The sequence below is a fragment of the Odontesthes bonariensis genome, chromosome 20 (assembly GCF_027942865.1).
Source record: "Odontesthes bonariensis isolate fOdoBon6 chromosome 20, fOdoBon6.hap1, whole genome shotgun sequence".
Taxonomy (NCBI): domain Eukaryota; kingdom Metazoa; phylum Chordata; class Actinopteri; order Atheriniformes; family Atherinopsidae; genus Odontesthes; species Odontesthes bonariensis.
In genome coordinates this window covers 20,682,078-20,706,144 of record NC_134525.1, presented here as the reverse complement: position 1 = coordinate 20,706,144, position 24,067 = coordinate 20,682,078, and the positions used below count along the sequence as shown (strand labels likewise).

General features: G+C 38.8%; 1 long non-coding RNA gene across 2 annotated transcripts; it reads left to right on the top strand.

Moving 5' to 3' along the window:
- The first annotated feature begins 1,670 nt into the window (after nucleotides 1-1,670).
- On the top strand, nucleotides 1,671-23,050 carry LOC142370298 (uncharacterized). Of its 2 annotated transcripts, XR_012767838.1 has the most exons (8): nucleotides 1,671-1,928; nucleotides 2,498-2,569; nucleotides 4,544-4,601; nucleotides 5,235-5,296; nucleotides 16,716-16,819; nucleotides 19,361-19,434; nucleotides 19,549-19,722; nucleotides 22,486-23,050. It is a non-coding gene; the product is annotated as an uncharacterized LOC142370298 (long non-coding RNA). The 2 variants fall into 2 exon arrangements; XR_012767839.1 differs by lacking the exon at nucleotides 4,544-4,601.
- The last annotated feature ends 1,017 nt before the right edge of the window (nucleotides 23,051-24,067 follow it).

Sequence of the window (24,067 nt, the reverse complement as noted above, 5' to 3'; positions counted from 1 at the left end):
TGCGAGTCAAAGTTGTCTGAGTCTACCGTTGAGCCACAAGCAGAAATCTAACCCCCCAAATTCCTCCCGGGCTGACAAACGTCAACAAAGACCCCGAGAGACACCAAAGAGAGGTGAGCAGTGAACTTGAACTGAAGCCTCATTGTAATGGCTCATTATGGGGTCCCGCAGTGAGGAAGAGGCTATTTTGTTACACCACAAGGTCAATATCTGAAAGGCAGGGCGATGGAGAGGATCAGCCGTGAGATTTTTAATTTGAGAAAGCGTAAAAAGGGACTTTTCTGGCAAACCCCCCCCCCCAAAAACAGTTTTTAAATTCCAATAGACTGTTGGGACTGAACACACAAAATGTTGATTTGACTAATGCTTTCCTTTTCTCTTTTACAGTATGAGATTCAGTTTATATAATGCGGGAAGTTACTGAAGTATTGGACATAATAGATACAATATTTTCTGATAGTATACAAGTTAACAGTAACAAAGACAAAGGGCCAAGTACTTTCTAACTCCCCCCAAATTTTGCAGGTGCAATTCAACTTAATATTTGCTACAGATCTTAATAAACGTTCATTCAACACATCTGTTACTAAAGCTGTATGCGATATTTCTGTGCTCGCTGGATTTACTTTCCCAGGAATTTTGATTTTACTTCCAAATAGATTTGAAAAGGGGAGCTGTCACACTCTATTATGGTGACCTCAATGATTCTGTGCTATCCAAATCCAGCGGTTTTCCATAACAATGCAAATTAAAGGGTGCAAAGCTGAAGGAGACCAGACTTGTTATTTCCCATCCAAAGGACAGAGGTTCTTTACAACAAACTTGTCTGTATGGCTTGTGTAGACTTTGACGGAATTTAAATGCTGACTTGGAAGTTGTTTTGTGTGATACAAAAAGGTTTTGATGTCAGTTTTTGAGGATCAGCAGCTGTCTTGAGAAAAGTGATACTAGGGCTGAGGAATGATTGTTTTTTTTTAGTGAATGGGGGAAAAAAAAACTGCATTTAGAAAAACAAATAACCATTGTCATGAACTAACCCTGTCAGACTTTTTGAAGATGACTGCATTCAGGTTTGAGGAGGTTTTTTTTGTTGCCTAATGTGAAAATAGGAACTTTTTGTACTCCAAGAAAATTAGGGTTTGCCAAATTGCATACCTCTGGCACAACCTATATTTCTTATTTAAGGGATCATTATCTATCTATCTATCTATCTATCTATCTATCTATCTATCTATCTATCTATCTATCTATCTATCTATCTATCTATCTATCATGCAGTCAAGTCATTGTATTTGTGTGTAGGCTATAAAGAGGCAGTCTACAATCCAATAGCTATTTTATTCTAAATGATTTATGACTGGGATAAGTACATATGATATCATTTCTGTTTAACACAGACTGCCATGCATGTCTGCTGTTCTCCCTTAGTGAATAAGCTGCAGTCAGTGACCCACATGTCGATGCTATGAACTGCTTAATTCAGACTGTTGTTTTATTCAGCGCCCTCACAGTCAACAAACGGGTGAGGAGGAGGATGAAGGGCGGGAGCTGACACTTGTCGCCCGTCGCGGTTGGTCGAGAGATCGGGCTCCTCTTCGCCATTGGCCGCGCGGGCCGTCGCTCAGGATCTGTTATCGCCACTTCCCGCGCCATTCGGCGTGCACGCGCAAGGGAACCAGGCACGTAACCGTTGGGAGACTGTCTGGAGTCTGTCTGAAATTGATAAATTTGGAAATGGAGTTTTTACATGCCTCTGCGCATTTACAAGGAAGCCGCCTGCTGGGAAATGTGATCTTCGCTCTCATCCTCAGACGCCTTCGCCCACGAGTCGCCACGCTCAGTCAAAATATATATATATTTTTTTTTCTTAGATTAACGGTGTGAAAGTTTTTTCTCCTGCAGTCCATCAGCAGACTCTTTATGCACAGGTAGGCAAGGCAAGCGCCAGAGTGCAAACTGCCCAACATACCGTAGATACCGCAGCATTACACCACTGCTTTAAAAGGTGTTTATTTGTTCTTTTTTTTTTCTTAGTCCCATTTTTCTCTATCAAAAATCATTCCGTTCATTGACAAACTGTGAGGGGCTCGATTAATTTAACGTTGTGAAATGATTCGCACTGTGTTTCACGGAGACAGTCTTTTCCACCACATTTCAAACAACAGCCCGTAGCTAATTTGTTGTGCGGACTTGACCTCATTCTCACCACTCCAGGAAGATGCGCAGGTGACGCACCTGTGCTGACGCGAGGCAGCAGACACCTGAGGGAGAAAACCTTCAGTGGATCATAACCTTTTTTTGTTTGTTTGTTTGTTTTAACCCTTTCAGCTTCCCTGCCTTAACTAGCTATGATTACAAAGCACTGGGTTGCTCGCACACTTACAGTTTAGGCTACTAATCTGATACAGAAAAACACGTGTTATGTGGCATAAGGACGATGCAATATGAACCCTCTGTCACCTTTCTGTCCTGTCCTGACCTTGTTTATGCTCTGCAGGAAATCATCCTTCATCACTGGAGTTCAGGAGGAGTGCACCATTCAGCAGGGAGCCTGCAAAAGCACAGAGAGGTTAGTTGCTGTATACATTGTAGGGCAAAATAGGAACTGTGTATTCACTTTTAGACTGTGCTTGCTAATATGAAGAAGGTGGATTCATAGGGATGTTTATCGCAACAACAAAAAAACTATCTTTATTTTTCTTGTAGTTTGAAGTCTTTGTTTTCAGTGTTCATCTTTAACTTCACCCGACATGCTTCAGAGCAAAGAAAACGTTTTCCATAAAACTGCATTTAGAGTATCGTTCCGTTGTTTTGGTATGCAAACACACAGAGAACCACGACCCAGAACTCTGCTTCATCAGACCAAATTGAACGTTTTTGATATTTTGCGCAGCATTTATTCTTCCTCCCGCAGCCTGGAATATCTTCACTTTGGAATTGATCTAGTTTGAACAATGCCTGACCAGGGTTGACGAGGTTCATCGTCACACAGTTTCCAACACTTTACATTTCAGGCGAAAGAAATATGTTGATGAGGATTTAACAAAAGAAAAAAAATCCAAGTGAGCTGTGTGCGACAGTGCCAGTGTACCTGATCTGCTGCTTGTCTAGACGCTTTTGCTCTGTCACTGCAGTTGTCTGCAGACAGAGCAGTCATATGACTTGGGAGAGCCTTCCTCCCGCCTTCCAGTGTCTGCTCTTTTGGGGCAAGATGGCTGCCGCTAAAGCGCTGTTGCTACCCATGACTTATAGGAGAAAATATTTGGGAAAAAACAAATCAAAACATGGGAAGTATGGCGATGCTCTATATTTAAATTACGCCATAATGAAACGAGCAAATGGAGGGAAATCTGAAGGTCACGTTTTTCGTGTATTTTTCTAATTTGTTGTGTTTGTTGGTCGAAGGTTTATTTACACTTTAGTTAGCACCCTTGGGTCAACTTAGTCCTTTTAACTGGCCAGTTTCCTTTTTTTTTTTTTTCTTTTTTTTTTGTGATTCTCAAAATATTAGTTGTACCCCTGTCCCCCATTTCTCGACTGCTGCTTATCTGTCTGTTCTTGGGACACCTGGTAGCCATTTTGTCTGATTCATCACTGCCAGATGCTTGCAGGGCTTTAAAAAAATAGAAGAACCACAATGGCTCTGCATGTACATGGCATCAAATTCTGAAAGATTTTTTTTATGATATATCTGTGTGTGTGTGTGTATATATATATATATATATATATATATATATATATATATATATATATGTATATATATAGTATTCGCAGAAAACCAACACCATCTGAAAACTACACTGCAGCTTGTTGAATGTATTTAGTAACCAACTACTCTTATATTTCTTGTGAGTGTCTCTTAAACCCTGCAGACCATATGAAAGTACAAACAAAAGCTACTCTCACTGCTACTCGGCTTTGAAAATATATTTTGAGACAGTTTACTTTTTTAGTGTGTCAATAACTATAGCCCATGTGCTGCTATTTTAAGAGCCAGTGAAATCCATCTTAATACCAAAATCACTGTTATGCATGTATATGACATGTGATCTTCAGGTTAAAATCTCTTATTAACACAGAAAGTCTTGTTTTGTAAACGGCAACTTTTTTTTCCCGGTATGTTTTGTGTAACACTGCTTCATTCACAGTGTGCACTGTAGGTAAAACGTAATGTGTAGTCACAGGGTTACAGGTTTTATATTATCATTATTATTACAAAAAAGTCAAAGCAACTGTAGCAGGCTTGTTGAGCCTTGTTGAGCAAACAAGGCTACAAATGATACTTACCTTTTAAAAAAAATGCCCCCAGCTTCACTCTGACATTACAAGTTACTTCCACTCGCTGAGTCTATGTTTATCTGTTGTCATATCATTGACCAGCCTGGACAGATCTCTTCATTATCACCTACTTTGTGCATACTCGTCTGCTGTCAGACAGCTCCTTTAATCTCACCCTGTCTTATTGCCTAATGGTTTGAGTGCTTGTGGACTGTGTTTTTATTGGGACGTGCAGCCCCATTTAAAACATGCAGCATTTTTTCAGGCCTGTTCCAAACCTGATCCAGTATCTGGCAAATATGACTGGAATTGCAGTTAGGAAGGTAAGAAATTAGCGCAAAGCAGGAGTTTCATGCTCCTAAATTAAGTTTGCGTGTGCAGCGATGATTTGGCAAACACTGACTATAACACACCTTTCTGAAAGTACAGTGTGGCTAACAGTTATTTGTTTTGGCCTTTCAAATACTTAAAATTGATTATGTACGATCAGAACTGAGTTTAAAATTTTTTTTGTAATATGTTTGTTGTCCGTTAAATTAAAGGTTATCCTTTTTTGTTTTGTTTGATAAATAGTGACCATGATGATAATTGAGGATTTGCGTGATTGCCTCTTTATGCGGATAATAAACCAAAGTGTATAACTTAAATGTACCTTAAAATAAAATTGTTGCTAACGTGTGCGTCTCGAATTATAAATCGGCTAAGAAAATATTTGAGGATAAACAACAACTCAGCCCTTTTTAAACAAGTTTCAGAACCGTTAATTACCGTTAATTAAATGTTTTTTTCACATTCCCTAAGCGATACATGCAGCATGCACAATGCTTAATTTATTTTGGTATTGTGATTGGAAGTGTAGTTTGTACTTTTCTGTTTTTGCAACAAAATAATGTGTGTATTGCCTCTTACTGAGCCACACACTTGTTTTATAATGCTTTTCTCTTTTGTTCACACAGGAGATTCAAGGTCTCTTGCAGACTGTCGTGCCCTCATGTCCGGGAGTAAACCCATCCGAATGGTAAGATCTGTGTTGACCTGTTCATTAAAGCACATTTACGCTTGTTTAAAGTTGAGAAAAGCAATTCTAGGAATGCTGCAGTGAGTGAATGTGATTGCCTGAGGGAAATATCACTCCGCTGCACGCAGCAGTATTTACAGAGGTTCTTCCCTGGTCTGCAATGCCATTTCTCATGATGTTATATTGAGAATTGGCGAATCAAATCCACTCCTGTCACACACTCCTCAGCTGCAATATTTTTTTTATTAACACTTATTTTTGATCTCTTCATAAGACAATCATGGATATGTAGCTCGTAACTTTCACTTGAGGCTTAGCTGAAAAATGCTGATGCAAGAGGCACTGTGATTCTCCATCCTGTTTTTCTATTGGTTCATTGTCTCCACCCACATTGAGGTCACGAGGTCTAACATCATGATGATGTTTGGTGAAAAAAAGGCTTTCATCTAGGCTCTAATGCTTCCTGAGCTTTAATGAAAAGATTTCTGAGCCTATTTCTGTGTATATACTGAGTCAAATCTGAGCATGTTTCAAAGCATTGCTCTGTGCGACAGCAGGGCCTGCCACTGTCTGCTGTAGATAGCTGTTTGTTTATCTCACCAGTTGTTGCTGCGTAATGACACATATTGGAGTGGCGTATTTTAAATCAAGGACTTCACTGTATTTTTTCAAATGTCTCCTGGCCGTCTGCCAACACGTGGGTCCATTTGCTGATTCTCCAAGAGCACAGCTGTGACCCATAGCTGGTGTTAGGCATCCATAACTCAAAGCGATCAGCATCCATTTTAGGGTTAGGCGAAAGGGAGGGTTTGTTCTGTAGTTTGTAGTCGAAGAGAATCAGAACTCACTGTAACGCCTGTAGGAAAGTGACAAAACTTTTCTGGGGTACGCAAACTTTTCTGCTGAAGATATTTGGAAATATATATGGCTAGAATTGGGGTTCATAATTAAAATAGTTAATTTTGGTCCGGTAAACATCGACGAGACTTCATTTTATCGGAGTATTTTAATTTTAATTTTCTCTTTGGATTTTTCAAAACGATCTTTTGGTGCAGCGTTTGATGCGGTTTATTAAAATAAGAAATAAAAATTTAACATAAATGTTTAAGAATGAATAAATTCAAACATACAGTAACATAACATTTCATTATCCAATTATTTTTCTTCTGAACTGTAGTGTGCGATACACATTTAATACTGTTGATTGTAAAAAAATAATATTACAAACAATGAGGTATTTAGATAACATTGCTGGCAAAATGTAAGTGGCACAACGTAAATTAATTTATTAATGAATGGAATTTTTCACGTAGTGAATATAACAGAAAGGTTTTAAGATTCACTGAATAAAAATTGGTCGACAAAACAAATTATTTTCACGACAAAAAGAATGCTGTTTTATTTCACAGAGTCATGCATTGAACGCACGATTTAATATGAAACAAATGTCGTGCTATTTGTTTCTTTAATGTCATCGGAATTTAACTGTTCAGTTTCTGTTTTGGGCGACCGCATTTTTGCATCTATTCTTTATTTTAATCGTTTAATTCTGCCGCATGTCATTTCTGTTATATAAATCAAGCTATATGCATGCAATAAATGTAATGAATATCTGAAAATTATTTTCTGTTTATTGCGCTTATTTAGAATTAAAGCCATAATGACATTATGCTGTGTTGTTTGCATTTCATGTTGCATGAATTGAAAATGAAGGTTTAAACGTTAATGAAGTTGCATGGGCTGTAATTGCACTTCAAAATTACGACCACCCCATTGCAGCATTTATTTAAAAGTACTTTACACTGTGATGTGGTACTGCTTTTTTTTTGTCTTATGGAAAGGTTGAGGTCACCTTAACCCTCTGGAATACTTGTTTTCCTTCACTGTTAAGACCTTATGTGAAAGCCAGACAGTGTTCTGATGCCACGTAACACAACAGTGGCTGTCAGTAACATTAAGCTGGGTCTCTGCTCTGTTGCCACGAAAAACAGGGGGAGAAAAAGGCACCTCTGGGTTTATGCATGTGTTTTGGTGTCACGACCAAAGTAGGCAGGTCAGAGTTGCCGAACCTAAAGATTAATGTTTGGCGAAGTGGATTTTATTTTTTCCCAATTTCACACTGAAACCTGTTGACTTTTGTCGGGGGGGGGGAGCAAAAAAGTGAAGTTACTTTGCAAAATTCTCTTCAGTTTATTTGAGGAGAATTGGCATTTCACAGTTAAATTATTTATTTAAACTGTTTTGAGTGTTAGTATTTTTGAATTGGATGCAATTATTTGAACAAAAACCCCATCTGATGATACAACCATGTTTTTTGTTCATTTGAACTATTGATCATATTGTTTTATAAGTTGTTTTTTACCATTTGATTTATATTGTATTCATGAAGCCTTAAAACGATGAATAGCGTTTGCTCATCTTATGGACTCTTGAATCTTGTTTTTGTTCTAAAATAAAATTTCAGCGACACGGAATTCATCCTGTTCATCCACCATTAAGATTCTTTCTTGGAGGTGTCAGAACTTTGTTTATCACCACCCATTAATTGAGTATTGGTTCTAAATTTAAGCTGAAGCCACAGCATCTCATGAATATTAGGTCCTCATTTAAAAAAAGGGCTGCCTGCTTGAAAAACCACCGTGACTGTAATTTAAACGTCGGTTATTCTTTTTGGGGCACATGAAAGGTAAGGTCTCTCAATGACGGCAGTGTAAATGTTGTGTATTTGCCTGCATTTGTTCCAACTGTTTGTGATCCTGCCAAACTTCAGATGTGCACATGCTGCATGTCCGTTCCCAGTCAGCAGCGTAGCGGTGACAGCTTCAGCAGTGCCTCCTGTTTTCACTTGACTGCAAATCCAGCACTGACTTCTACATGGGGTGTGCTCATTTATACCACGCTCATAAACAGCACAAAGAAGGCTGTGAGTCAGGGTGACCACTGTTTAACTGCAGTGCAAGGCTACACGCCTGCTTAATCTGAACAGCAGCTTGAACAAGTACTTTCCTTCTGGGAAGAAACTTCTCTGCCTTTAGAAGAACTTCTGCTTATTTAACTCTGGGTTTCACTGAGTTCTCAACACTTGAAAGTGAACGTGTGCTGCTGGATTGAAGCCTTCCAAATGAAAAAGGGTCACGTTGACAAAGTAAAGATTTTCCTTCTAAACTTTATTTAACTTGGCCTGCTGCTTAGTGTTTAATGAAGGCTGTATTGTTCATAAAAAGGCTTAGAGTTGGCAAAATATTGTTTTTCATTGTTGAGCATAAAAGCATCACTGTCAGTCTAACCCAACCTAACTCCACCTTGCTGCACATGGCAGACAGCTCAACATTTGTATGGAAAGTTAAAACAACAAGTACATCGTATCTTTGCAAACTTTTCCATATGGGTTACCATATGAAGGTCAATTATAGGAATATATAGTATTAGTATTTAAGGGCTGACATTTAAATCATCAAAATCCACAGGTATTTTAAATTAAAGATGCATCGCTGTAGTATTTTTTATTTTTTTTACAAAAATAAGGCAGTTATTATTACCAGAGTGAGAACAATCTTTTGGTTAGGCTGTTGCATAGTAGGCTGAGGGTACACTACAAGTTAAAGGATAAGACCGTTTTTTTGACATTGGGCCCTTGATTTCACATTATAACATGATGTTCTACTCACCCCTGCTTGTTGTTGGTAATTTGGAGCTGTTCCGAAGATATTCGCGAGGCGTCTGGCTGCTCTCTTGAGATATTCGGCCATGAAACGGTTTCCTATGGGCAAGTTTATACAGGCACAAACTATGCTTTTTATAATTTATTAATTACTGTACACTAGCACTGATAACGTGGAGGTGCGTCGCTTACTTAAAAAAATCCGGGTTACTGTAATTTTGAATTTTAGCCGAATGAATAAATAGGCAGCAGATCTGTGGGCTGTCTGTGGCAGTAGCACGACGATGACGTCAGTAACACCCACTTTACGACAAAAATTCAAAATTACAGTAACCCGGATTTTTTTAAGTAAGCGACGCACCTCCACGTTATCAGTGCTAGTGTACAGTAATTAATAAATTATAAAAAGCATAGTTTGTGCCTGTATAAACTTGCCCATAGGAAACCGTTTCATGGCCGAATATCTCAAGAGAGCAGCCAGACGCCTCTCGAATATCTTCGGAACAGCTCCAAATGACCAACAACAAGCAGGGGTGAGTAGAACATCATGTTATAATGTGAAATCAAGGGCCCGATGTCAAAAAACCGGTCTTATCCTTTAACATTGAGGCCACTCGGCTGTAAATGCAGAATTTCTCAAAGATGCTTTGAAAAATCGTGTTACTTGTTCCATTCTCTGATGTAACCATAAAGTTGGGACATGTTGTCTCTACTAACTGCTTTTAATGTTGAGTGGTCCAGAGAGAAACCCAGGCAATTCAAGCTGGACATGACTGGGTTAGTTATGTCATGAGTATTTAGTATTTATTTATATCATATCCTTACAGCAGGTTTGAGTTGAATCTTTTCTGTATGTCAGCCTATTTTCTTTCTTATCTTTCACATTCATGAATATCTTTTGAAGAAGTGCTCCTAACATGCAGCTGCATTACAATTTCCCCAGTGCAGGGGCTTTGCGAAAAGTTTCTCCCCCTAAGTCGGATATGCGAGACTTTAGGGTGTGCTTGCATTTTTCCTTAATTGGGGCTTTTTCCAACACACCTTGAATACCTGCTTTCACTTTGCCATTTGACCTTTCATGAATTAAGACAGCAAGGTAGTGTTGGAGCTCGTCAACCATGCGGTACATCATAGTGAGGGGAGGCTTCACCATGACTAATTAGTAAATCTCACTTCTCTCTAAGGTGAAAAAGAAAATGATTTTCTTTGCTCTGAGTGTTGGAGTTGATGAGTAAATACCTACCTGCACCAAGTTGCAGTAACCTAATAAGTCTCCCTGGACTTTAAGAGTGAATATTTCATATTTCACTGATCTCCAGCAGCTTTTCTGCATGTCTCATATTTGGCTCTCCACAAGCCTTCTAAGGTGGCTATGACTGCACCCACAGACTATAGGGTCTCTCCTGTCACACAATGGCGTGGAAAGGTCAGCCCTAATGAAGTTGGGGGTGCGACCCCAAGTATTCAGTGACTTTGCATGGGCTCCCATCCCACCGCTGCAACCATGCCGGTTAATCCCTTTTTGATCCTAATTGATAGGCATTAACATGATCCTTATCCAGGAGCTGTGTTTTGTCTTCCACCGCCCTTCTCTCTGGGTGTCAGTGACACAAAGTGTGAAAGCGTTAAACCAAATGTGAAATTGATATTTTTCATGTTTGTGTGCTTAAACTCTGGCTGTGTTTCTAAACAGTCACGGAAAAGTGCTCAGTGTTCAGTGTTCGCCCTTTGAGGCTCTTAACAGGACTTAGCATATAACCTCTGGAATCCGACTGTGATGTGAATGGTACCAGCCCATTTCCAGATCGTTTTCCTTTGAGCCCTTTTATCCTCATCACTGGATGATTGCTGCCTTTAACTGTGAACTAATTATCCTCTTTAAAATGTTTGTGCAGGCTTTAAGTCAGGGCACATGTCACCTTTATGAAAAGGTACACACCGTACGATTTCCAAGGTGCCAGCTGTAACACCAATTCACAAGCTTTGCAACAAAAAGCTTTGGCTTATATGATCCTATTTATTTGGAATTGTTTGTCTTAACTCCACGTATCATAGTGGAGAGCCTGTGAACAACTGATTACCTTTACAGTCAAAAGTTACTAGTGTTTGTTGCTCATTCGTGAACATTAAACTTTTGCATTATTTGTTATAGTTGCTCATTATAAAGTATTGTTTTTCTTTTTAAGAACAGCTACAAGTGGTAGTTCACTTTTGTATTTGATACTAAAGAACTGAGTTGTTGTTTTTTTTTTTTTTGGATCCGTGCATTCTCTTTTCAAATTACATTGTCCCAAAAACTCAAAACAGTTTGTAATGTTGTGACTTTGATGTGGTTACTGACAGATATTTTAAGTTTAGAAATGAAGAGGAAATGAAAGAATACTTAGAATTTTACTGAAAGTTGTCATTACATCTTGTGTACTATTTTAGCTCGATTCTGTGGGGTTTTTTTTTGTTGTTTTTTTTCCCCCCATTTTTAAACAAGCTTCTTTTACATTCACATACCTTGAAAAGATTCAACAAGAAATCATTTTACCAAATAGTAAGATTATGTTCAGCTTGTCTATGTTTAGTCTAAAAAATTCAGATTTAAGACCTGTCTGCCTTTGGTGCACCTAAAGTTTTTTATTCACCTTGCACATCACAATGAATGTCTTTGACCCAAATGCTTTAGAATCTGAACAGATTGTTGTGAATATTTCCCCACACCTCCAACATGACAGCAAAGCACCACTGATTGCAGTTGTTGCCCCAAAGAGAACATAGTTATGTGACTTGTGCCAATTTAACATCTTTTAAAGGTTTATTTTTTATTTTTATTTTTTTTCAACGTAATCATTTTTTTTCTTTTTGGATTTTTCTCTGATATTTTATGCTATTGAAAGCTTTTGGACATTTCTTTACACTGGCAATTAGGGGCAGATGAGCCCTGATAATGCCCGAGCCATGTTTTCACTACGTCGATATCTTAAAGACAAAAGAAAAGAAAAAAAGGTTCAGCCCTTTATAGACGAGCCGTGATGTTTTCTTCCTCTCTCCGTATGCTCAGAACCCGTACAATTAAGAAGCATGTCTCACCATTGTGCTCAGCAGTGTGCAACAACCCACTTTAGCTGTAAAACGCCAGGTGTCATGTTGGTTCTTGTTGGTTTCACACAGCAATTCAAGTCCCTCCCTGGAATGCATTTCTCAGGTCTCCATAGGATTGAGTGCTATTTGCAGTTTGTTTGCTGCAGTGAATAATGAGGACTCTGTAAGGCCTGATGACATAATTTGGAGACTGCTAAAGAAAAATAACTAATTATGGAGTTCAGACACTACAGATTGGGACTATGCTGATGTATCCACATGACTGGCACCACCTGCCCTCTATATGTCACACTCACTTCACATATCCCACTGCTGTGATATCGAGCTGGTGTCTGCCAATCCTGTGCAACCCCCAGCAGACACACATGCAACAAATCTGGGATGGGTTGGACTGCAATGCTGCTGTTATTTAGGTTCGCTTTACTCATTAATTAACGATTAGCGTACAACTTTAAAGATTGTGTCGTTGAGGAAATATTTAGCAACCACAAAAGTAAGCAAACTCTCTTGATGGCTGTTACTATCTTCAGTGAAGTTTAGAAAGGCTTAAGGCAGAGTACTGGAGAAAAAGTTCTAGAAATACAGTCTTTGTTTCTTTATGCTGTAGAAGTATTCAACATGTGTGATTAACTGCAAGGTATCCGTCAGGTGTTTTATTTTGATCCGCAGGTGGAGGAGCTTTTGGTTTTCTCGCTTTTGTCTTTTCTTAAAATGTGAGATTTTTTGGGGGGGGAATAGACAGCAGGTGTGTGATCATGTGCATACTATATGAGGAGTTTGCTTCACTTCTGGCTGTGGCTGCATGTGAATCCTTACACTGCCAGTTTTTCCGAGCAGAAGAAAAAAATCATGCAAAGCAGTTCATGAATATAAGAGCAGTGAAATCACCTGAGCGTATAGAAAACAAGGTTCTAACATCCATGCTGGTATTCCACCAGTAGAGGAAGTTCAAACACATTTAGATGTTTTCTAGAGCTGTCAGACTCCCACGCATTTAATGTAATATTTTGTGTTCTTATGATTCAACAGTGTCTTTATATTGCTATGATCTTGCAGCACACTCAACTAAAAACCAAACGAACTCCGCAAACATTCTGGCTTTAGCTGTTCTTTAGTTCGGTATTCTCTTCTCCTACATAGACCCTTTTTTTCTATCAATAATTGCAAGGCCAAAAAGTACTCCTCGAGTAAACAAAGACGAACAAAGTTGGCCGCTTGAGTTTGTGTGAGTGTCTTAAAGGTTTAACATTGACACACTGAAGGAACCAAACCTAGTGAAAATAGGCGTCATCATTACACTTGCGTTTCTGGCAACTGACAGTCTGACTCTGGTCTGAATGTAATTCAGAACAGCTAGGCTTTACTCATACTTTTATGCTACATTGTAAAATATCTATCTTTTTTTCCTTTTGAGCTTTCTACAGAAACTGCAGCAAGATCACGGCACCTCACCTGATCAGTTTGTTCTTTCTATATTGTTTGGAGAGAAACTGCGTCCCGTGGAAATGACACAGATGAACATATCAGATGTAAAGTACTTGCAAGATGTTGCCGCATCACAGCAGGGATGAGAGGAGCTTGTTGTCATGTCTTGAAGTAGGTCTTTTAAGACACAGACGGTAATTTCCAATCCACTCAGGATGTAGCTGTCAAGAATCCCACCAGAAACGAGTCATTTGCATTCAATTTATTTTGTGTATCTGTGCCTTCTGACCATTTAGGACTAGATGAAATGATTATTTATTATTGATTTTTTTTTTTTTTTTTATTTTATTTGGCTATTAAAAATAGTGGACTTTGTGGCCTATATGTGATTTATTTGGACTTTCTGTTAAAAACAAAAAAGGGGAAAAAGGAATAAAAAGAGTCAAATTTGAACCTATTGAAAATGAACAGGTACTTTGTAAATGATTCGCTTTATTGCTGTGTTTGCCCTTTAACTACATATCATTCTTTCCTTATGTAAGACTTGGTGTACTGTATACTCTGAGGCATTAAGAAATAAAATTCAAAGTTGCATGAAATTTCATTACAATCAATTCATCTTAGCAGAGTGTCTCGGGTGTGCAAGTAAAGCTAACAAGAAACTTCATTAAAAACCCATCTTTGGGTTTTGCCTTGGAAATTCTGCGTGGCCTAGTTGTACCAACAATATGCAAATGTGCCATGATTCATTAAAAATTTTGTTTCTGCAGTACTGTTTAATCAAATCTCCCAAATCCCCGTCTCCTACAGTTAAAGTTGGATTGACAGGTTCATCTAAAACCCTCAATTTGTGCATTTATTTAGAATAAAATTCCTTGTCTGAGTTGGTTTAACGTATAACCTTAGCCCTGCTATCTACAAGTATGGGCAGAGTTTCAAAAGATGACAGCTGATCACAGCGATGGCCGATGGTTAGTGTCTCAAGTCTCAGGGTTGAGTTGCTCAGGGATTTGCACTAATTACACATTTTGTATTTTTTTTTTTTTTTTTTTTGTACCCAGCACAGTTCCATGACTTACACCATTTAAGAACTTCATGTGTATGTTGAGAGCTGCATGGCAGACAATACGAACAAAGTTACTTCATCTGACTTTATCCCTCAGTCCTTTATGTTCAGCTTTCTCTTGACAGAACCATTCAAGATCAAGGACATCATCACCTTTTCTGCTAATGAGGTAGTTTATTTACCAAATTTCCCTGGGCTCAAATGGAGACAAAAACAGACCATGCATAACAGAGCATATAATCAGTATCAACTAAACAGAGCTCTAGAAGTCCCAGGTTATACATCGTGTGACAGTATAACACAGGGTTACTTACCTGAAGTGCCTCCCTCCCTGTTTAACCTGCAAACCTTTCAAACGAGCCCACTCAAGTCAGCGGACCACATTATTGCAGTCTGAACAAAGACATACAGGATTTTGAATTTGACATAATCTCCAAGAGACTGTAATGAGGAGTCCTCAGTCGGTAGTTTCCTAAGATTAACAAATTTTAGGCTTTTAGAGATAAAATCATTAAGTGCTTTAGAATCATCTCAAGTTGGATTTTGAAAAACTTAACAAATGAAAAGTGATTGACGGCAAAGATTTGCATTTGGCTGATAACCTCAACAATGTAATGCCATTCTAAACCCAGGCTCTTCTTTTTCCATAAAGGACCCCAAATCTGAAGTAACCCTGTGAGAATATCAAAAATGAGGCTGGAGAATTCCAGTTTGTATCTCTTCTTTGCTCAGCACTTGGATTCAGTGTAGTTTTCAAGGAAACCTGACCTGGAGAAGGACTAAATACTCTATTGCTGAAGAACAGTTTCATCAGTATTAAAAATAAGATAGATGAATATATAAAATATATAGAAACTGTCACACTTATAGTAAGAAGTCCTAATGACATGCACATCATAAACAGGCACACAAGTTGCAGAGTAACCACCAGGGATATGGCAAACATACAGTGTGCATTATTTAAGGCTGGAAATCAATTGCCAATCAACATAATGTGTTGAAAATCCCTTTGGCTACTCCATGCACTGGCTCTCTCAGCCCTAGTTATGGCTAATGTACTACATGTTGAATTATTTTGCTTAATTTCTATTGACTGCATTGTTTTAGGAACTCTGAACCGTCGCACATTTTAGTGCCTTTTATCTAATTTCCATCCAAATCTTTAAACGTGGTCCTGAATGGTACGACATAGATTAGTTCAAGCTGATGAAGAGCCACTGGGCATTGATGGCTTGCAATAATAATGATGCATGTATATATGTATGTCTGGCAGAGTTCTCAATTTGCAGGCCTACTCATCACAGAGCTAACGTACACAGCTTTATTTGCAGATGTAGATTGGGTTCCAATCTCTCTGTAAATGTGAGGCTTTACTGTATGTTTGCTTATCTGTCCAAGCATCCCATCTATTCAAACAGTGTTCCTTTCATTTAAGTCTGTGTGCTGGCTGGGCTTTTTTTTTTCTTTTTTTTTTTTTTTTTCTTTTTTTTTCCCCTTCCCTGGGACCTTTTCTGTTATTTTGGGACCAGATGGCGAGGGGCACGGAAGCGCCTCTTTTGTCTGGGTGCCCCTGTGAAAAGAGGTTGTCCTCCCTAATGTAATCAGCAGCACCGGAAGGGTCCATTTTGGGCCGTGAAAGAAGACAATCGGATCTGGACACGTCTAGATTACAGAAACTCAGAGTTCATCTCCCAACCCTGCCCCCTTTGACCAAGGCCCTGGCATGGAGGATACTCATCTTTGATCAGTGGAGGGTGGAGGTGCTGATCCGACCCCATGCGGGCCAAAGGCCACCCCCCCACCCTGCCCTGTTTACCCTGTACTTGGCTGCTGCTGACACCTCCTTCCGGAAGGAACCACAGGGAGGTGGGGTGGCATTGCTGAGAAGAGGGGAGGGGGGAGGGGGGGGGGGGGGGGGGGGGGGCACCATGACCTGTCTAGACATCGTTGTTTCTTGTTGCTGTGGTGTTACCAAGGGGATTTAATGAACTTTGACCTCAAATATAGTTGGGTAGAAGCTACTCTGGTCATCTAGGGGAAGGCATTTTTTTCTCTTTAATTTTCAGGGTTGGAGGTGGCGAAATAAAGCAGCGAATGGATGTGACCCACATTAAAAACATGCTGCTTTGAGAGACCGCGGGGATGAATTTACTGGCAAATCTTTTTCTTTATTTCAGTGATTGTCCCACTTGATGATTTCAATTAGGATACAAGACATCAGAGGAGGTCAAATTGTGATCCAGCTGAATGCACTTTATGGGCATTACGTTTCTCGTGCACAGTAAGTAACTTCTGAATTTGGTTTCTGTCATCTTCTCATGTTGTAGTCGACAAACAATTTGAAAGGCAAAAGCAAGAAAAATGCCCAACTCACTGCTTTTAAACAGATTCTGAGCAGAGCTCGGCTTTTTGAATTGTGTTTTATGTCTTGATGAGGAAATCTCTGCATTTTTTTACTCAGTTTTATTCTTTATCAGACTGTGATTTTATTTTTTGGTTGATGGAAGCAAGATGCAGCAGAACAGGCTTTTGTGAACGTGCTTTTTTTCATAAAACATTCAGAGCTCACACTTTTTACCAATGTAAAAGAAAGAGGCAGAAAACATGGCAAAATGTAGTATTCTCACCAATCAGATGAGTTTGGTATTTTTATATAAGTCTGCACAAATAATCAGCGTGATCTTATATATATATATATATATATATATATATATATATATATATATATATATATATATATTTTTTTTTTTTCAAAATTTCTCTTCTCACTTGATTTGTAAAAGAGTAATAACTTTGTTCTTCAGTTGAAATGTTTACCCTATGCTGACAGTGATTTCCTCATCCGCTCATGTCCTTGGTTTTGCCAGAATGACAATATAGACTAATGCAGAACCTTTATTTGATGATGAATCTACACTTCAGGAGTGGGTGTAGTGATTTCACCATCATGGCCTCCGCCAGTATCAACCCCGCCCTCTTGCCTGCCACTCAGGAGCAGTTAAAATGGCAGCATGCAGCAAAATGAGTGAGAGGGAGAAAGGGGGGAAACGCCCACTACTGCGAGCTAAGGCACGGTCGACTGAGCTGTAGCTCGTCTCGTATGCCAACTTAGCCCTGGATTAATTTAGGTATATTTGACCATCTGAGTACAGGGTTATATCTAGAGAAGTTTAAAAAAAATGGCTGAAATGAGTAAATAGCTAACTTCTTTTGTATAGATTTAGCCGACATCCGTTAAAGCCATTATTTATTGTAGTATGTCTTCATGCAACTGCTGACTCAGTAGGAGTACTGCCATAAAAGTGATGCAGTCTAATACACCCGCCATGCTATGAATCTCGCCTTCATGTTGGTTATAAAATAAGATGGCTGTATATGTTATCCTGGCTTTGATTCTATTCAGTTTTTCTTTAAGCTGATAAAGCTGCCAAGGCATGGTCATGTTGCACTGCGTCATACCTTAACATGTTTGTCATTTTGGCCTTTGTTTTAAACAGCATCACTATCGCCATCATCTGAAGTAATCACACAGCCGAACACTACCTTTCTACGATAGTTTGAACCCAAACTGAACATGACGTGGGATTTGTCGTACGGCAGTTTTAGTCCGGTTTAGTTCATTTGAATTCCTGTTCGCCTCGGCATTGCAGCTATTCTTCCTGCTATCCACTAAAAGATTGATATTGGGACAAAATATGCTAACAGGTTATAAATTACTTTCAAAATTGTAACATCGCAATTTCAATTGTACACACAACATTAAAAAAGAACCAAAACGTAATATGTAATAACTCACAATCGCTGCAAAACACAAGACAAGGACCAGAACAAATCAACAAATCATTTGACCATTTGAGGTGATTTTATCAACAGTGTTGGGTAAGCTTTTTTTTTCCTTTTCTGTTTGTCTGTCTTTTTTTTTTTTCTTTTTTCTTTCTTTGAGGAAGATGGGGGCGGGAACTAAAATATTAATGTCACAAAAACTACCATCTAATATTTGGATACTAAGTAATAGAATACTTCTGCATGAGCATGCACATGCATATACGTTCATACTCCCATAACACACCAACTGAGGAATTCAGCACAATTTTAACTTTTAAATGATGTTGCTATAATGTCCGAAGTATAATATAGTGTATGGTGTTCCTAATGAACTTGCAACTGAATCCTTATTCTTCTTTAATGTGAAACGGATTAAAAAGTAGAAACCTAACATAAAGCCTCAACTTGTTTCACATGCAAATGCATTCAAAAGGAACAAATCTATAAAAATATATGTATTTTGGTAATCATTGTTACCTTTTTTCTACTCATGTTTTTTTAACTCTTCATCCAGCTCTTAGGCTAGCTGTCATTAAATTGTGAAACTGATTTGATAAAGGTTGGTTTAGTTGCTCAGAGATACTGATTATCGCATAATTTCCTGCTTTGTATCACAGAAAATGTGGAGAATCTGAATTATTCATATTCCATATATATGTATGTGTGTGTTTTTTGACTTAGTTTAGGTTGTGTGCATTAGCCACAGTATCCTTTGCATTCTCGACTGTTAAGATACAGTATTTCAGCATCCATATTTTTTTATGCAAAAGAACAAAACACAATGATCAGTTATTATTGGAACTGTTTGCTCTTAGTCAGATGGCTCTATATATTTGCTTATTAAGTAATCTAACTAATACCAATTAAAGGGTATACGCTACACTAACCCAACACTGTTTTAGTGATCTCTAGTCCCTTTTAATGTGGCTCACAGAGCTAAGATGTGTATATCCAGCTGAAATTAAGTATCATGCCTCATCATTTTGAACCTTTGCAGGACTGGATGCCTCTTCCTAACAACTCTATTGTGAGGCATCCCACATACAACCCAGCAGTGTGTGGAATTTTAAGGTAAACATCCTCTTTCTTTTTTTTTATTTTTATTTTTAGCTCTTCCTCCTCAAGCTGAATGACACTTTATTATTGGCTCTTGGTGTGTAAATGTGTTTTTCTTCCTTTCCACAGTGCAGAAAGCTGGTGGTGGACTAGAAGGAAGATGTCACGCTAAGGATGTGTTTTGGTGATGATGTTGCTGCTGTTGATGCAGCATCGAGCTCTCACTTTGTGCCTCTGTCAGCCATGATCCGTAACCACAAAGTGAGTGACAGGCCAGTCCTTAGGGAAAGCAGGGGGCCTGAGGTGAGTCAGAAGTATCCTTGACCCTGTCTAGCTGTGTGTCAGCAAGCAACAAAAACTCAGTAAAAAGGGCCAGAACTGGCATGACTGTACACTGTACATCTTTATTTGGTATGTGTAAGGAAATGTGATGTAAGATCCAATCAATCTGTTCAAAAGATCTGTATTTTGTTTCTTAGACTCCCTCAACTTGTGAATTATGATACAATAATGCAGCACATCACATAAAAAAATCGATACCTGACAGCTTTGTGTTTACTTGTCCCACAAAGGGACTGAATGTTTTACTTCTAGCTTTTTGATAGTTGTTACAAACATGTTTGAAACGCACACTGATTTTTGGTCGCTGTTCAACATTTCTCACTTCAGTGCATCGGATACAGCACAGAACACCCAATCTCCGGTCAGGATGTAATGTGTATGTTTATATATGAAAATCGAGCTTGTTTTAAAAGCTTCTGTATGACACAGGTCTTGTTTTGATGCAGGTATCCACTATAGAATAGATCGGACGAATATTCACTGTTGCACTGCAAAGGAGCCACCACAAAAACCTCAAGTATAATTTGAAGACCAGCAAATTGTAGCTGGAAATTATGAAAACCTTTCATAAGAATAGTTGAACAACAGGATCTAAGGCTAAATGACAGAAAAATCCCACACAACTCCATGTGTTACAGTATGTGAAGGTGATCTAACCTACACTGATACTATGATTAGAATGAGAAAGTTTTGAAAATGTAACTCATTCATCGTAATTTCTCATTGGAAGGAATCTAATCAGCCCTGAACAAAACTTGCTTTAAACTAAAGTGATCCAGAAATTTGAAATTGGAAAATGCTTCTTCTTTTTTCTTTCTTTTTTGTCGAATAAGTATGATGAATATATTTAGACTTTTGGGCTCTTTTCTGGATGAAACACGTTTTTCTGTATTCGTCCGCAAGGAATTTGATCGACTCATGAAAATTATAAGCAAGCTGTTTATTGATTTTGAAACAAAAGTCATGGTTGCTGCTCGTCCATGAGCAAATATCTTGAAATTGAAAATCTGGAGACATTGCATGCATTAGAAATAAAGATTTTATTAGTTTGTTCTTTGAATATGCTCCACTTCCACTTGCCAAATCATCCCACTAAAATCAAGACGTCATTTTAAATGTTAGGGTTAGATTTTAGAGTATTTAAAGGGCCTGTTGTGATCCGTTGTCTCTGTGTTCAGAGTATCGGAGAAGAATTTTCCTAAAAAACATCACAAATGTTCAGATACAGTCCATAAATACATCATGACTTAAAGTGTAAACAAAACAAATGGTGCAACTTTTGTGATCAAATCAAACGCGTCAGCTATTTTTTTTTTTTTTTTTTCTGAACCTACAAAAGCTACCTCTAAGATATTTCCTTCAGTCGTTCATCCTTTAATTGTTTCTACATTTTGTCCAAAACAGTCTAATCTGTTTTCATCAACCAATCAGCCACTTTGGAGCAGCAGCACCATTATAAACAACTTTGGGAAATGTAATCCACTAATTCTAGTTACTGAGCAGAAAAAAAACCTTCTAGAAATAGAATATGGAAGCAGCATTCTGGAAGAAATGTGAATAAGTCGTGGGTTTTTTTCTTATTTTCCAGGATTTCCTCCAAATGAACGGAAAGAATTTGTGCTTAAAAGTCTTGCATCTTTTTTTCAAGGGTCACTCAAACACGGTGTGTGAAATGAGAGTTGCCTGGGTGTGACTTTAGCAGAAAGCATCCACATGCTATTGTCTGCCTAGTCAACTTCTGCAGGCCCCAGCGCCCTGACTTTCCATACATGAGAGATCAAGGGTTACCAAGGTGCTTTTGAGAAAGGAGGGCTCAATGTGAGAGGGGACAAACCGGTCCACAAAATACTCATTTCCTTTGCTTGTTAGGTGCCCTAGTGGGGATTCAGATCAGGTCACTGACACAGCCACTGCATGTTTAGCTTCTTTTTTTCCCTCCCATCGTTGTTCTTAATGAAAACTGCTTGCCTTTTCAGTGGCCTGTGACTATCTGCTGCTTGTACAGTATGTGGCTTGATAATACACTAAGTTTGCCCAAAAGAAAGTTTGTTCAGACTCTCACAGTTTGTCCGGCGGTGCCAGACAGAGGCACCTCATGTAGAAAAGGTAAAAGTAGTTCTGTCCACCTCTTATTCTTACCAAAAAAAGTTCAGCCACTGAGCCACGGCATTAACTTGTATTCTAACAAGATTAAAATATATTCGTCCTGGGGATTAGCATAGTTAGGTGTCCTTTTGCCTCTTTTTTTTTTCCTGCACTGGTGCGTTGACAGTGGGCTTTGATCTGTGTTGCGAGGCAAGAGTCCTGGCTTGGACGTAGCCATTCGAGTGCCAAGTGTGAAATTGGCCTGATGTCATCCCCATTCTTCACCTTTTACATCTTTCACCACTTTAATTATGTTTCCGCCACAAAGCCCAGGCACCTCTGAGCAGATTCCACTCTGGCCGTAGGAAGCATTTAGAAACTGTGGGTAAATGACACAGTAGGGGAGGGGGAGGATGGTAGGAGAGGTCATAGCAGGATGGGGTTCTTTTGTGTGCAGAGGTAGACATTGATACTTTCCTGATCTATCCTGCACTCACTTCCATTTTTACAGCATGAAAAGTCACAGCGAGATAAAAACTTTTGCTCGACACCTTTTTAAAAGTTTCCGCAGTTGCTACGGAGATTTTCTTTATATCACTTTGCTGATTACTTACACTGTCGTGTGTTATGTTTTGACAGATGCAAGACCTGCATGGTGCAGTTGAGAGCCTAAAAGATGGATGGGTTGAGGTCACCTGCACCTGAATCTCACTTCCATATATGAGACAAATTATTCTCAGATAATAGCTTTTGTTCCAGGAGAATGTGTCCATGCAGCCTTACAGCCATTTTTGTTTTTCTTCTCTTTTTTTTTGGTGTCCCTGTCTGAACTTCAGGCAGCTCCTCTGCCTGTGAATATTTTGATGAAGGTTTCTATTGATGCGCTGAATGAAGGATCAAAACAACGGGTGTGAGGAGGAACAGAAATGAATGGAGTCTGGGAATGTGGGTGTGTGTGTAAAGCAAGAATAAAATAAAATCCAGTGATACATTTGTGTGTGTGTGTGAGAGAGAGAGAGAGGCAGATAGAGTATGAGTTGCAGAGTGAGAAAGCTGTGTGTGGAGAATGGGTTACTGAGGGACGGGAGGGGGGGAAACCAGCCACCTGCAGCCATGACGGGCTTTGACCTTCATTGCTCTCTCTCTCTCTCTCTCTCTCTCTCTCTCTCTCTCTCTCTCTCTCTCTCTCTTTCTCTCTCTCTCTCATCCCCCCACCCCTTCCTCCCCCCTCTCTATTCCCATTTCTGCCTCGTGATAGAAGCACAGGCTCCTTTCAGAGGCGGCGAGGAAGACTGACCGTCTTGAAGACAGTGTTGGGAGCAGCCCTATCTGCTCTAATGCTAGTCACCGGCCGTTAGACATGGCGTTCAAAGACTAGTGGTGCAAGTATGGAAATGCAGATAAGGCATTGTTGTGGAAACATGCCTGGGAATTGTTCAAGGCTTTCCCTTGCATAATATTTTGATGCTTTTGCAAATGTTTTAATCTCCAAACCCATGAATTTTATCTTCTGTAAATCTAACTGAAAATGATTTCATGGAAAGGATTGTCAAGCAATGCAGTGTATTTCTGTCTGTGGTTATGTTTGTGAACACTGAATGTATTTCTCTTTTCTCTTTTCTTGACACATGTACCAAGTACTAAATTTGTTTTAAGGGGACCAAAAAGTCCTGAAAAAGTTCAGCATTGATCAAGGGTCACATGTACTTCTTCAGTCAGGCTTCTTCTCTGTTTTAGAGCACCATACAAAGCTTTGCATAAAGGATTCAGAAACTTGTGTATAAACTTCAAGGTTTATTTACTCTTCTTTTGCAGTCTCCGGGAGGCAGTTAATTACACAATTAATACATGATACAAATTATGTACATTTATACCAAAGAATACTTCCAACATAAAATAAAAAATAGCATTGTATTCTACAACTCTGTGTTGTAATTTCATTTAAACATGTTCATATATAGATAGATATACGCTGATGAGTAAATTCATAATGTCGTACCAGCAGTTTTCATAAAGGCATTAAACTTGAGTAGTCTGCATTTGAAGTAATACTGCTTCTCTGATTCGGCACAGTTCTGTTTCATAGAAAGTTCCCACTTGAACTTTAAGGCAAAGTGTGTTTCTGTTTGGTGGATTTTAATTCACACACACTTTTTGCAGATACACAACAAAAACACTTTGAAAGGCAAAAAGTCCATAATTTGGTATGGATACAGTCTGA